Below are 13,822 nucleotides of genomic sequence, written 5' to 3' on the forward strand. Positions count from 1 at the left end.
CAAAAGACATTATAATCTACCACCTCGTCTTTTAGAAGGTCATTAGTCACACAAATTGTCATTTAAGCTGAACTTTACGTTTGATGAATTTTCTGTTTCAGCCTGTAAGAAATGAGACTGAAACTGGAAACAATCTTTATCCCAGACCAAGGCAAATTATGAGGGACACTGCAATACATGCCCAGCTGAAAGGATGTTCAAGCACATGGATTCAGGGAGAAGTGTGCATCTCAGCCAGGCCGTTGCTACACCCTCCACATCTAACCTTTGAAAGGCTCCAGTGCCTCATAAAAGCCTATTTAAAACAACAACAGAACATTTTGAAAAATGAAGATTAAGACCTGGAGTGTAAAAGGACAATCTAAGCCTGCAAGAGTAGTGCAGGGACCTTCCACAGTGCACTGTTGCCTCAATATGCCACTCAACATAGTTAATGGTACTTGGATTTTAGAAAACTGAAAGGTACACCTGCAGCTTTCAACTATTATGATACTTTGTAAGAAGGACCTTTTCTACTTTTCTAAAGTAACTGCTACAGGCACAGACCTGAAATGCAGAGAAGTCAGGCTGCACTATTTCCAGATGTATTATTAACACCTTAAGTGCAATCCCAACATTACCAACAAAAGTTTCAACTGACATATTTAGGGGTTGAACAGTCCTTTCACTTTTCTCTTTCTCCTCATCTGACATCACACTGGCCAGCCCATACAGAGCAGCAGAGAGGGAAGGAGCAGCATCAGGCACATACTGCTGGTGGTTGCCACTTGCTGCCCACACTCCCCAGGGCACTCCTCACAATCACAGCCACATTCTGCACACAGGTTTGGTGCTGCAACATTATTCTCCATCTACAGAGCTCTGCTTCATGCAGTCTGATCTTCATTCATACTTTGTTACTGCAGTTTTCCACATTTGAAGGCTCACTCTAGGACAGAGCCATTTTTTGTGGCTGGAATCCTCTGTTTCACTCAGATTTGTTTCACATCAAGTCTCTTGTATACAAATCATTATAAAAAATGTTTGGCGGAAAAGTAATTTATAAACAATAAATAGAACTATTTAGTGTCTGTTGTTATCAGTGCAGACCAACACAGCTCTTAATTGCAAGACTGAACTGGTCCCAAAGCAAAGGCCAGGTGTGTCTAATCATCCAGGGGATGGACCAGAACACACCGAATAAAGGAAATGGAAAGTAACGCCAAAATGTTTTAAGATGTAAAATGACACAACGTTCAATGAACACTTGCCAACATCATCTCTAATTACTGCAGTGATTAAGTAGTAAAGAATTTGGTCCCAAGGGGTTTGCAGTTCTGAAGGAAATACAGTGCCATGTGTTACAGAATTTTTTCTTGCAAATCATTATGGAAATCCTGCTTCCTCTGGTTCTCCTAACAAACTCCTTCTTTGCAAAACCATGCTTTATTTGGGAAGTGCAGAGGGAGTGTAACTTGCCTGCTTCTGAAGATTTATGTCTTTATTGCCATGTATTCAACTTGCCTTTTTTAAAAAATCCTTTTATGTCTCTAAAGAAAGAAGCACAGAAAGCATTATGTATTTGCATACTGTAAGGGTTCCTCTCATCCTTGCTGAAGAACAAACAGGGAATAGGGGAGGGCTAGATAAAAGCATCAAGACCTTAACGCAGCATGGCAATGGCCTAACAAACAGCCAGAGAAACTGCAATTAATGCAAGACCAATTTAAAATCATAGTCCCAGGGGACACCTTAGAAAACCTTGTTTAGAATATTTTCTTCTTTTTCATAATTCTGTTAACCATGAGATCAAAATTTTTCCAGCTTAAAAAAACCATGAAGCACAACAAAAAAAACCTCAGGTTGAATAACAAAAGCATTTGAATTTATTTTAATTTACGGGTTTAAACTTTCTGTAACTCTGGATCAAATTGTCTATTGTACAAGCAAAATATGTCTCTCACCATAGCATTCTCATGTTTATTGTGTTTTATTCTCTCAGCAGGTGTCCCTAGATGTATGCTGTGTTGTCGTCTTTTCATTCAGCAAAGGAAGTGGAAAAAAATCCTTATCCTCTTGAAGATCTAGAATAGAAGACAAAGGACAGCACGGGAATAACCATGGACCTCCTTCTCTCTTTTGTCCTGATTTTTTTTTCATCAGATCCCTGTCTCTGCTGTTTTCCTACCCTTTGCTATACAAAGCTTCCAAACATGCCATAGCATGTTCCACAAAGAAATATTTAGCTCTCACAAGGCACTTTTATCAGCACACCAAAGCAACACAATTATCCCCACTTCACTGGTGCAAGCACCAAGACTCAAACATGATCTGGAATATGTATGGAATATGCACAGCAGGGAAATAATGCTGTGTGTTCCCAGGCCATGAGTGCCATATATATCCATCGGAAATGGGGCCCTCCTGCCCGCCGTGTGCAGAGAGGTCAAGGGAGAGGAGAAGGAAAGAGAGGCACTAGAGTATAACACCTTGGGGCTTAAGCTTTCTGTTGTCCTGAGGAACATACAGAACCAGTCAAATTCTATACAAACAAATAAAAACAAGATCAAGTGATTTCAGACATAGCTTTTAGAGAAAAATCTAACACATGGTTAAATGTGAGTGTGAAATGACAACGTGGGCAGCTCCCGGCTGTCAGCTGTGCCCCAATAGCCTGGCTGTGCCTGCTGCTGGGATGTGGTCAAATGTATGAGCAGAATGAAAAACAAAACCAGCTACAGTAGTAAATTAAAATGCTTTCTCTTGCTTCTTAGTAGAGATGAGGTTTAGCTGGAAAGGCAACAGATGCTCTGAATTTCAGTGTTTAAAATGAGACATTGAGACTCTTCCTTTTTAGCCAAGTTGTTACGAGTATGGGAGAAGATGCTCTTTTTTTTCCTCAGCATTGAATAAGATGTTAAACTTCTTTTCTAAGCTCATTTCATGAATCATTCATGATCAAGTACAAATCCTCACAAACTCACAAGCTTCCTGGTCGAGAGCACTGAACCAGCAAGAAGACTGTTTAGGGAGATTTAATGGGGAATGCCAAAACAGTTGAAAATACGACTGGAAGGATCATAAGCAGTAGGTGAATTCATTGGACCAGAACACTTATCTGTTGCTTCAGTCCCATTTGTACTATCAGCAGTGCTGATAATGAAAGTGTTGCAGATTTTGCAAAGAACTTCAGATTCTCAAACTCTAATTTTATTTTTTTTCAATGTGTCTGTAGTTGTTATTTCTGTGAAGGGCATCATGCCAACCTGCAGCACTTGTGACTCACTGAAATTCTTTTTTTGAGACTTAGCAGTATGAAGTTCTAAGTAAGTCATGCAGAGAAAAATGCTCATTTTCAATAAAATAAATCAAATTGTGTTTACAGTGACCAAAAAACTTCCAATAAATATTTCCCCCACAAAATCTGCCAAGACAACCAAATCTAGAGGGAAATAGATTAGCTGACTGGCAAATGTATTGAACTGAGACCACAGGTTTGGGAAGCACTGAAAGGAAAAGTTTCCATGCAGTTTTTCCTGTCCCCTTTCACTCATTCAGAAGGTGCACGTTTCTCTGGCATCTGCTCCCATTACTCATAATCTTGCTGAGGGAGGACACAAACGGAAGAGGGATGGGTCTGGGTCAGACATGCTAAGGGAGAAGGAAGGTTAAAAGAACTCAATGGCTGTAAAGGGAGCAAAGAAAGTGTACCCTGCATGTGAAATGGCCAGGTGAGGGTTAGGTTACAACCATGCTGCATCAACAGCACAGCCAACACAAAGAGGACGGTCAGCCTCTAAAGCCCCATGGCAAGGAGAGCTGCCTCTCCTTGCAACAAATTTCCCAGCACTGCCTTTCCACTTTCCAAACAGGTCTAGTTGTTTTTCCTTTTCCACTGGTGGAGGCTGGACATCACCCAGTAGCAAACATAGTGGTGACCCTCAGCTGATGATTTGGGAAATGAACACACATGTTCAGAGGCTCCTAATTCCTCAGGGCTGGAAACCTCTAGTACCCAAATTCTTCTACATCGATCTAAAATTTGGTTGTACTATCTCCAAACCAGACCTGTGCTTTCTGGCAGCACCAGGGTGAGCTCCCAGAGGCACCAGTCTGCAATTACCTGTCACAAATATGATACAAGAGACCAGGAATGGCAGGCTCCACCTCTGTCACTCACCAAAAAAGGAGACTAGACAAAGCCATTCAGTCATGATTTTTTAAGTCCTGTAACACCTGCCTGATGTTATCAAAACACAGGAACTACTGTAATCAGAGACCTCACCTACAACATTTTCATACAAACTGAGCACACCCAAAATGCAATGAGAAACTAATTAGACTCTTCTACAGCTTTCTAGTTCATATTTTTGTTTGAAGCTTAGGTGTAGTGGAAAGATGTGTTAAAAATGCTGATAGGCTAAACTTCAATTTTTTTTAAAGAAAACAACAGTGCTCTAAAAAAGGCATACAATTATTCATATATGTTAAGTATCAGCTGTTTCTGTTTTCTGTTAAAACAGCTCTGGATTTCTTTTTTTGCTGCATTAAAAGAAGATCAGGAGGTTTTAATATTTTAGGCTTGTGTTGTTGTAAAAACAATCACATGTTCCTAAACTCTTCTAAATTGCATTTGAACAGAAATGTACATAAACTTTCACCTTTTTGAAAGAGTAAAATCTATGTATGGTCTTGAAAAGGGCACTAAATGGCTCGTGCATTTAGAACTGGATGGCAAACTCTTACTGCAGTGTCTGAGATGTCGCTGCTGGCCTTTGCTATGGTGTCAAGCATCAGCCTTAGTGGCATTGCAATTTCCCTTCTGGAAACAAGTTGGTATTTGTGGACCATATTACACTGAATGAAATTTGCAGTCTCTGATGCCTGCTAGTGGGACATTTGTTACATGCTCTGTTTTGAATGTAGTAATACATATTTCAGTGTGGCACTGCTTCTTCAAAAGATTAAAAACCTTTTAGTCCTTTGAGACTTGTGTCAGCATCCGATTTCATGTGCATGGTAATTTTTAAATATTAATATGGGGCAAGGTCATGCTCTCTTTAACCCCCAAAACAGAGTTAGTAAATCATGATCTGGCAGTAAAAAAATATACAGAGCACATCAGTATTTGTTTAGGGCAAAATCTAAATTTAAATTAAACTAAATTGGCTACTGGTATATTTATAATCACATATACGTTACATCTTATTTGTGGGCAGGGAGGGAAATCTGGATATTCTATGAAGCTGTAGTTGAAATATATTTATTAAAATAATATTAATAAAATCTCTTCCATTGACAACAAAGAAAGAATGTCTGAAATTCCAGTTAGATAAATCTGAAGTGGGAATTCTGAAGCTCTTGAGGCAAATCTGCTGCTGTCAGATCCTCTGTTGACTGCAGCAGAGTGAGTCAGTTTACACCAGATGAGCAGAAGCCTTTTGGGCTCTCATCTAAGCTGAACCACTGATTTATGGCATGACACTGGTAGTCTCTTTGACCTCTTTATATGCCATCCGTCCTGCTAAGGAGCAGGGGAGGGGGGAGCGCTGGACCTTCCTGGAAACCAGATGATAGACCCAAATAGACTTTCCCTAGGCAAAATAAAACATTTCAGAGTTAGATTTCTTGAGAGAGGCTGATGGGTTGGCCTTGTAATTCCCGATACATTACCATTACATGTTTTCCGGAGCTCAGCTCCCAGTGCAGCTGAGGTTCATGCCACACATAACTAACCACATTTGTTTTGCTGCCAGGGGACCTCCCTTGCTACGGAGATGGGGAATGGCTTTAGCCTACAAAAGAGAGCCAGTTGAACTTTGCAAGGAGTCAGTATTGTGAGCCTATGACCTTTCATATGAAGTACTTAGAGGGCAACAGAGAGGTAGCAGAGTCTGGGGAGAGAGTCTTCACCTAAGCATTGGGAAATAAAGGGAGACAAATCATTTAAATTTAAAAATACAGCAAATGCACTTGTTAAATAGACAGTGAATGTGTGATTCTCATTTAGAGCAGAGAACAGAGTAGTTCAGGTTCAGCATTAGTGATTTGAACTACCAAACAGGCAAGATTTTCCTTACAGAACCATCTGAGACAAAAGGTGATCATAAATAATCAGCTAAAGTAGGTGCATTTTGCTCTTTGCTTTGCTTCCTAAAGTTGCCAAATATTTTAAATTATGTGTATAACTTTTGTGATGTGGATTGTTATGTCCACCGGGAGATGTGCTCAGGCTTTCAAATTCATTTCCTCCAGCCCTTTTACTTTGGTCTGAGCCCAAAAGTGTTTTATGGGCCTCACTGGTAGAGGTAATGGGAGTCTGTAGATCAGGTCATGCAGGCTGCATTACACCAGACACAAGTCAGACACGCAGAAGTGTGCAGAACAGACTTGGAGTCTCCAAGACGCAGCAGAAGTACTTGAGTCTCTAACACTATGGAGTGATTTAAGCACTGTTTAAATCAGCCTGTGTCACCACTTGGGGCAGGTTCCTCAGCTCAGCAAGGCTGAGCTTCAGCAGGGAAGATCCTCCCAGAACATTAACTTGATTTTTGGCTGTGGCCCCCAGTCTGGGTCCATTAATTCTCAGGAGTCTGTGAATCCCCTCTGAAGGCTCTGCAGAAGTAATGAGGTATTTTCAGTAGGTTTATATTTGCTATGTAGATATCCACACCTCCACCAAAATCCACGGATTACAAAGTTTGATTCAACACTTTGCTGCCATATATAACAATTTGATACTAATACTTTGCAGTCCCTTTTTCACAGATAGATTTTATCTACAGGTTCAGAACACTTTTCCAATGCTCACTAAGCAACCCTCTCCTGCTAAAAGCTCACTGGAGTTATTCTGTAATATTTAAAACTGTGTGAAAATTCAATCCTGCCTGATTATCCTGAGGCATTACTCATGTAAATCAGACTAAACAGAAAAAGATCTTAGTCTGAGGAGGATGCAGGAGCAAAAATATAAGACAATGGGCAATGAGAACAGCAAAAATGAAGCAGATTATTTGACAAGATAAAAGACTGGAGGAGAGGGAAGAAAGACAGGACAGAAAAGAAGAAAATCTAGAAATTAGCCTGTAAAATGAGAAAGTCACATCAATTCTCTCTACACCATCTTTTTTAGCTTGGAAGGCAGCAAGGACAAGGGCTCCAAACATTGCCCAGCTGTGGTGGCAGTGGCTGTGAGGTGGCATCTGGCAGCCAACCCAGCCAGCCCTGCAGGAGCTCTGCAGCCATGTGAGTCCTGAGGCAGGGACCAGACCCACTGCAAAATGCCAGCCACGTGACCAGAATAAAAAGCCCCAACAAGAAAGCACAAACAAAAAAAGTGACTGAATTTAAAGCAGGTAAGTGCCCTGCGCAGAAAAAGTCCATAACTGCCCCAGGAATCCCACACATATCCTTCAGCACAAACTATGCAGCCCCCAGGAAGCACAGAGCAGTCAGAGATGGAGGAAACCTGGAAGAGCCTGGTTTTCCAAGACAGCAGAATAGGGGTTTCAGAGCGCTCATTTTAGCCAAACAAGGGAGCTGCATCTGCTCTGGCAAATAATTTGATTGTACAGCCCCTTCTAGAGAGTGAACAGAATGTCAGCAGCACAAGGAGTCACCATTCCCAAGGGCATCTTTCTGATGGCTGCTTCAATACCCTGGTGTTTTTAGACACACACACACACAAAAAATGATCCCCGAGACATCAGAGAGGGCAATGGCCAGGGCAGAAGAGAAAATGCAGACAGCCAGTCTGGGGCTGGGATCATCTGAAAAAGTGCTCAGAAACAAAACCTATTTCAGAAGGATTTTGGCTTGTCAAGAGCAGAATTAATGACAAAGAAACAGCAATTAGCATGATTTTAAATATTCCTCTAAAATACGCTATAAATCGTTTTGCCCTTGGGAGAGCCAGAACAAAAGATGAACATAAAACTGCAGGCAAAATGCAAGTCTCCATCTCACTGCAGGCAGATGGAGTTATTTAGTATATCTTCTACAGTCTTCTCTCGGCTATAAGGAAAAGAGGGGGGAAAATGCTGCCAAAACTTTCAGTCAATATTTACCTCTTGGGTTAATAAATTGTGATCCTGACCTCAACAAAAGTCAATATCTTCTGATTATTATACTCAGGCACCTTTTTATTTGTACTCACTCATTGTATAATGAGTCACCTTTTTCCACTGGCAACTTCACTTTCATTTTGAATGTCTGAATTGAACAATCATTTATACTCCAAAGGCATAAGACAAAATTACTATAAACTAGAGCAGTGAAATGTGGACATAGGTTGCTATTTCCAGTGAATGAGCAAGCTTGGGCAGGGGGCGGGCAGAAGGGATCAAGGATTAAGTACAAAAAATAGCTGGTTTAAATCCTCTTTTAAATACCTCTGAGTGAAAAGGAGCAGAGAGAGGAAAGCCCTGAACTGTGATATTAAATACAATTAGGCTGCAAGCATGGCAGGAAAGAAAAGGCAACAATCTGGCCTGAATAGTAAACTTATTTTAAGGGAACATTAGCAGATTTTCTCCCTGAAATAAGCAAAAGCAACACCAGAAAATAAATGCCAAGGGCAACATGTATGAATTCACACACTTCGCAAGCTAAGCCACAAAGACAGATCTGAACGAAAGTCACCACACACTTGCTGCTTCATTAGAGGTGGACTAGGCCAGAGCTGGAGGGAGAAAATTCAGGGTTTTTATTCTCATAATTATGTAATGTTTTATATAATACCACAGGTGTGCACTGTGCTTTCCTGAAAGAAATCAAAGCACAGCCTCCCCCAGCAAGATCAAGAATCAGCTAGAATCATATTTTTGCTCTTCAACTTCTCATTGTTTGAACATCTCCCACTGACTATAATAAAAATGTTCTCTGGGCTTACAAGGCTTGTGATACTGGAAAGATTTTCACCCACATAACCCACTAATTCCATTTCTTTTTAAAAAAGTAAGTAACTTTACCAGTCTAAGTTTGTCTGGCTCAACATTATTCTACTATTAATCCCACTCTGGCAAACAGTGGTGAGAGTAGCTTAAATCTCTAGCTTAAACACAGCTTAATTTTTGAATAGTGGAAAATCAGAAAGAGCAAATTATGTTCAAATCAATCATGATCTGACTGTCTTTGTGAACATTAATAAGCCCCATATAAATCATCCTAACATATTTCTTCTAAAAAACACATTATAGATAGGCATGGCACGATTCTGACACCATATTACTTTGCATTGTAAATAAAAATAGTTCAGTATGACCAAAGAAAGCAACTTATGGAAAAATTAGTGCAGAAGCACAATTTTCAAACTGGAACAGAAGCTGTCATTTTCAGAGAGGACTTTCACCCCAGTGTTTATTGGTTGGATATGTATTTTTGTATTATCTGACAATACTGTGCTTAAATTGTATATATTCAAAAAGGTGTATCTCATTCAGAAGCAGCAGAGTTAACTGGCATAAGCTTCAGGAAAAGGATGCCATAGTAAGTAGATTTTCCTTTCTACTTCACAAATCCATCTTCCAATTCACTTGTTATAAGCTCATTTTAAAGAGAGACCAGCAGACAAAGTTGTTTAGACAGCTCATACACCAATAAGCAGGTGATTTTCTAAAATAAAATTATGTAAAAACAGAATTTTAAAAAATCTCCCCACAACAAGAAGCTACAAGCCAGAGCCTGACCATGCTGATACTCAATATATTACACATTCATTTTATGTTCACAGATCTACTCTTACTGAATTCAGATGTTTGTCACCATTAACTTACTTGAGATCCTTTATTTCCATCTAATGAGCTTTATCAGCAATTGTCACCATTACCACACTGGCGCCAACAAGCAGACATGCTAATTCATGTGCCATTAAACAGCATGCATATCCATAGGGGAAGGCTGGAAACTGTCTTGGGAATGGAAATGAATGAAGTTTCAGTAGGTTTGAATAAATCTGTGGGCACTTTGTAGCTATAGAAGATTTTCATCTATAGCCTTTATAATAGCTTGGAAATGGCAACTAATTTAAATGCGTCAGCATCTAGAAACAGAAACTGCAATAAGGTGTGCAAAGTACAACCAGATGCTGTGGTTTCTCAAAGAATGCTTCCAGGGACATGCATGCTTTTGAAAAGAAACTATTCCTTCATTTACTGTAGCAGACAAAGTCGAAGTAAATTATCTTGTAGTGAATGAAAAGCCTCAGACAAAGCATAAAAATCCATAGATTTGGTTGACGATGATTGGAGCCCAAGGTATTCTAAGCCAAACCTCTTCATAGCAACCTTCTCTAGCTAAACTCAGAGTAATTTATCCAATTGTGGTAAATAAGCAAAATGTCCCAGTCTGCTTGTCCATATTGGGTAAGAGTGCAAGCTGAGCTTCACATTCATGTTTGGGAGGAAAGCCACTGCACTGTCTGCAGCATCCCCAGCCTGATGCACTACTGATGCGCCGTATGTACAACGATCACTCTGTACTATAGAGAAGAATGTAGCTATGACATAGTTAGAGATTACAAAATGTTTTTCCTGTGTTTTCACTCTTTTCTACTTAAAGGACAAAATGGTCATTTGTCATTGATGCAATGGTCAGCCTTGTGGAAACCTAAGGCCTCAGGTCACATAGTTTTAGTTAGAGAAAAAGAGTGTTTATCTGCATGCATGTTTTAAATGGGGCAAAACGGGGGATGAGATAATTATCCTTCCCCTCCTACACATTTCCAGAACAGAAACTGCATAAACAGAGAGAGGAAATAGCATTCAATTCAAAATAAGTCTGAGGTTTTTTGCAGGTCATTTGGAAATATTGCTCTTGTGGGAGGTACACTTCTCGAGGTCTGTTTCACCATACTGAGGTCTGACAGAAGAGCAGATAATTTCCATGATGATATTTCCACGAGGTTATACAGAGACAGCAAGAGAACTTCTCCAAGGAGGGGAAAGGTCCTGGCCATCAGCCACAGTGCAGTAATTCCCCACTCGGAATGCCACTGCAAGTGATGCCATCAGGATGGGAGCACAGAGGGGAACTGAATCAAGAGTCAGCAGCAGAGCTGGGGCCCAAGGCTGGGATGGGGTGGTTATCCCTCTCTGCCCTCTGCAGAAGGAAGCTTCCCTCCCGCTCCAAAGAGCGTGGTGCTGCCGGCGCTGCCGTGCCGGGCACAGCGTGGGCACCGGGCACAGCCAGGGCTCCACTGCCAGCCTGGGGCAGCCCCCTCGCCACTGACACCAAATGGCTCCAAGACAAGGGTGCCAACCTGGGGTTTGTTTTAAAATTCACAGCAAGACAGTGCAAAGAGCAGAGAAGATGTTTGATGCATTTATTGTAGCCTGTGCTGCTAAAGAGATTCAGTGAGTCTCCTAAATTAGTGCAAGTTCCTGGATCCTAGAGAAACGTAAGAGGGTCTTGTGAATTAAGGAAGGAGGCAGATGGTTTCTGCAATGGAAAGCAACAAATTATTTTTGTTAGAGGATTTTTGAGTTACTGAAGAATAATTTCTGGCAGATAATTTGACTGGCAGTCAAGATATTAACAGATATAAATGTTATAAAATTGCAATTCAACAGCTATTTCTTCAGTCATTCACTATAGGGTGTATGTGATTTTATTAATAATTTTAATGTCTTCATATGGCTGGATTTCTGTTTTCTTCTGTGCTCTGTCTCCTCTTTGTTTTTGCAAGCAAGAACTTAAAATATAATGTACTGACCAGAGCATAATAGAATGGAATGAAATATAAAAATCATAAGAAAGCATACTTGTTTACAACACAAGGCATGGATTAATATTAGCAAGTGTTTGAAAACACTGAAAAAACATTTTCAGCCCTCACCTTTATGATCAAGTAAATCGTAGCTTTATGCGGAAAATAATATTCAATAAGGAATACAATCTAAATCTTGAATTATATAAAAATCACAACACGTATTTTCTGTGCTCCTCTAAAACTCAATAAATAGTTCAATAGATCATCTTTATTCCTTTCACCCTTCTGGGGAAAAAATGATTCTTAGGCAAAGAGCTTGCAGGCCAAATTTCAATCTGAAAATAACCTTTATAGCCAAGTTATAAACCAATGAGAATAACAGTTTATGATGTGAAAGTTGATGCAGGCTTTACTGCTTTGGCATGGCTGGTGAAGCTGTATTAAAAATAAATAACATTAAACAAAACCAAAAAACCCCAAACAAACAAACTAAAAACCCCCTACAGCCTCCCCCCAGGCATTCTTCTCCTTTGACTAAATAAAAGAACTGTATGCTATCATGGCCATATAAATCTAAAGTCTTAAAACACTTCACCCTTATTATCTCTTCCAAAAGAAAAACGTTTATAATAATACATATATTGACTTTAGCTTTTTGTTCAATAACAAGATTTACTGCCCCACTCTTCAGTCAATTGTAACCTCTTTGGGTCAACAAATCTCGATACTGATCTCAATAGAAGTCAATACCTACTTATTACTTACCCCCGCATTTAGACGCCTATCACAAATTCATATGGGCATCCCCTTGGCAAGCAGAAATTAATACTTTCTGTTTCATTTTTATACAGAATAGACTTATATGCTTTCCCACAGTAATTTTTAAAGCCATAAGATGATGCTGTGTTTTTGGAAAACAATATTATACATTAATTTCTGGAGCTAAAAAGCTAAAGCTGTTTAGCTTCTCTGATGTTTCTATAAAAATTCACAGACCAACCTTCTTGCAGTTCCTATTTTTTCCCCACATAAAATGTAAAACATCAATCTGATATTTTGTCCTTACCAAGGAAAAAAGGCAAATAATAGAAAAATTGAAAATCTAGTTGCAAGCAATAATACACAAACTAATGTCTCAGAAGTTCAACAGAGAAACATACTAATCACTTCCTTGGTTGCATTTGTGTAATGCTAACATAAAAAATGGGCCTGAAAATCATTATCACACTTGCATTTGTGTATGAATTCAGCCTGTACTTTCAGAGTCAACCTTTGTATCATCTATTTGGTACCTAAAGTGTCAAACAATTGCTATGAAAGGATAACTGAATGAGATTTTCTGTCTTATATATGAACAGATCAAATGGGTATCTATTTACTATGGAATCCAAGGGCTTGTATGAGAATCTTATCACAGAGTTGGACAATGAGAAATGCATTTTAATATATTGTCTCATTTGACTCAGTCTTGAAAATTTGATTTACTTACATCAAGCATGTAAATAGAAAGGAATTTATTTAAGAATAGAAACTGAGAAAATACTGGTACAGAAGTCTTGAACACATGGGAAGGAAATGCCAGAAGTTATGTTCAAAAATGTTTTTAGAAGCATCTGAAGCACCTGCAAGAAACATCACTGTACTGGTCCTTTCCATCTGTACGTGCAGTACAATAGTGGTTGTGTCAAACACAGCAGACAACAGATGGAGCAATGACCCTAACCCTGAATACCAGCATTTTGTTCTCTTGTCTTGAAATCTTCATTTCAGAACATCACAAATGGAAATGAGAGTATTTGTACTTCAATCAGTGGAAGGATGGCAAGGATGGAAGGATAGAAGTAAAACAGTAACTAGGAAAAGTGTGTGTTGAAGATGTAAATATAAAATAAATTTCTAAGTTTTCCTTTTTAGCTGAGACAGTGCAATTCACAGGCACTATGAAAGGCTGGCTTAATATTGCACATTCCCATCACTGTCCTATAACATTTGCATTATTTGAGGTAACATGATGCTGTGCAATCTGCTATAACTGCTTTCTTGTGTTTGCCCATTAAATCTCAGAGTCTGAAAAACTTCCATAAATTGAAAACTTAGGTGTGGTTTATGCACAGGAGATCCCATTCTCAATTTATT

At 39.4% G+C, this 13,822-nt stretch overlaps 1 long non-coding RNA gene across 4 annotated transcripts in view; it reads right to left on the reverse strand.

The window, feature by feature from the left end:
* The window catches only part of LOC107208015, an 84,274-nt gene that overhangs the window by 5,736 nt on the left and 64,716 nt on the right, over positions 1-13,822 (reverse strand). For 2 of the 4 annotated variants that reach the window (XR_004498552.1, XR_004498550.1), the window contains one exon: positions 1,884-2,063. The exons of 1 other annotated variant lie outside the window; for it this stretch is intronic. This is a non-coding gene — a long non-coding RNA (uncharacterized LOC107208015). Of the gene's footprint in view, positions 1-1,883; positions 2,064-13,822 lie in introns of those variants that run through there. One more of the 4 variants, XR_004498551.1, reaches the window with a different exon arrangement.

This window comes from Parus major, chromosome 8, assembly GCF_001522545.3.
Source record: "Parus major isolate Abel chromosome 8, Parus_major1.1, whole genome shotgun sequence".
Taxonomy (NCBI): domain Eukaryota; kingdom Metazoa; phylum Chordata; class Aves; order Passeriformes; family Paridae; genus Parus; species Parus major.